Source organism: Ictidomys tridecemlineatus, chromosome 13 (genome assembly GCF_052094955.1).
Source record: "Ictidomys tridecemlineatus isolate mIctTri1 chromosome 13, mIctTri1.hap1, whole genome shotgun sequence".
Taxonomy (NCBI): domain Eukaryota; kingdom Metazoa; phylum Chordata; class Mammalia; order Rodentia; family Sciuridae; genus Ictidomys; species Ictidomys tridecemlineatus.
Window position 1 is genome coordinate 84,303,431 of NC_135489.1, and position 2,213 is coordinate 84,305,643.

The 2,213-nt window shown below is 36.3% G+C and overlaps 1 long non-coding RNA gene across 1 annotated transcript; it reads left to right on the forward strand.

The window, feature by feature from the left end:
- The first annotated feature begins 240 nt into the window (after positions 1 to 240).
- Positions 241 to 1,800, forward strand: LOC144370196 (uncharacterized). The gene is made up of 2 exons (XR_013430097.1): positions 241 to 384; positions 1,482 to 1,800. It is a non-coding gene; the product is annotated as an uncharacterized LOC144370196 (long non-coding RNA).
- Positions 1,801 to 2,213: the final 413 nt, after the last annotated feature.

A 2,213-nucleotide genomic window follows, 5' to 3' on the forward strand; every position in this document is an offset into this window, starting at 1 on the left:
TTTTCTTCTGGTGGTTTTTAATATTCTTTGTTTTTTTTCCTCCTAGAAGTTTGATTGTCTGTTATATTGATAATGTATGATACTTTACTATTTATCATTTGCATGTCAACTCCTCTTGTGGGATTTAATTTTTCACATTTACTGATGATTTTATCTTCCTCTTCTGGGTATACATTATTCTCTTTTATATTATCTTAGGTTTTCATTACTTTGACAAAATATCTGAGAAAATATCTTATTTTGCTTCCTAGTTTCAGAGGTATTATTCTGTGGTTGGCCAGCTCCATTCCTTATGCCTAAGGTAGAGGCAGAACATCATGGCAGAAGTGCTCGGCGGAGGAAATCTGCTCACCTCCAGGCAGCTGGGAAGCAGAGAAAATGACAGTAAGAGGCTGGTGACAAGATATAATTCCCAAGGGCCCGCCCCAAAAGACCCACTCCCTTAACTAGATCCCACTTCTTACAGTTTCTACCACCTCCCAGTAATTAATTCATATTATGAAGCCATCAATGGATGAATCCACTTACGAAGTCAAAGTCCTCTTGATTCTATTATTTTCTAACAGCACCACCCTAAATACTACTACATTGGAGATCAAGCCTTCAGAGTATGCACTTTTTAGGGGACATTCTGAATTCAAACCATAATGAGTATCTGCAGTGATGCTGATCTAGTGGTCATACCTTTATTTATTCTTAATCAAAGCTCTTTATCTTTCCTTTTTTTCTTGAAGACTAACACTGCTAGGCCTATCAGTCTTTTTTTTGGCATTCCACCCCTTACACAGACTATATTTTTTTCAAAGATCACCAGTCAGAATGGATTATAGTTAATCATAATAAGGACCTTATTACCTTAATTACTACTTTAATGGACCTATTGCCAAATCAAGTCATATTCTGAAGTATTGGTGGTTGAGACCACATATGAATTTGGGGGAACATAACTCAACTATAATAGGCAGGTATGGAGAGTTTGGTTGTCTGTGGTGAGCATCAGGGACCTCAGGGTCACCATAGTGTTTATAGCAGGGATGCTCATAGGGCCTGTAGACGAGGGTGGGGCGGCATGGCTGGAGAATCTATGCCTTTGTTTCCCCAGCAAGGGACAATAAGTGACCTCATGCATGAGTCAGTAAACAGCCAAAGGACAACTAGGGTCTCTGAGACTTGTTAATTAGTTGGTTGATTGACAAAAATGAATGATGTTATGTATATTATTAGTAGTCAGACATAATGTGGATTTAAATCCAAAGTGGATGTGCAGAATATTATGAATTTTGGGTCCATGTGACATAACTTAGAAGACAAAACTAGTGTGATGTCACTCATTGAAAGTAAAAACTGATTTAATTCATTCTTGGGTTTAATCTGATGTTTATAGTGATATTGTGAGAGTAATCAATATTTTAAATATGTAACCAGTTTAAAGACATGGCTAGAAACTTAAATACACATTGTTTTCCTTCTCTTTACATTAGGCCATCTTCACCAACATCAGTCATTTCAAAAGGATGTGATGAAGCCTCAGTGTGTCTTGTCAACACTGTGAATAAAATAGGGTCATTTTGCATTTTCCTATCAGTTGGCCAAGACAGAATCCAAGGTTAGCCTGGGTCTGGGTCTATGGGGAATGAGAGAAGTAAGAATGATTTGATAGGTTTCTCTGAAGTAAAATGTGCTGTCCTCAATTCTGAGATTATGCCCTTCTTAAATTATGCATTAAGTGTTACTCACTTTTAAGAAATTGAAGTCATAAAATCAGTTTGAAGTTTTTAAAATATATTTTTATTACTTGTTGATGGATCTTTATTTTATTTATTTATACGTGGTGCTGAGAATCAAACCCAGTGTCTCACACATGCCAGGCAAGTGTGGTACCATTGAGCCCCAGCCCCAGCCCTGAGTTTGAGGTTTGAACTTTTTATTTTATTTTAAATGTTTTTACATCTTTACTTGGCCATGGCAAAAAAAAAAAAAAAATATATATATATATATATATATATATATATATATATATATATATCTCATACCTTGATTTGGAAATATCAAATGTTTTCTTTACTTAGAGGCTTCATAAATGTATAAAGTTTAACATTATTCTTGTAATGCAGCATCTCCTGGGCCCCAGGTCAGCTGCAGGATCTGTGCAGTCAATCACAGGCAGCTTGGGTGAGGAAGAAAGTGTTGGAAACTGGGTGTGCACATCAGGC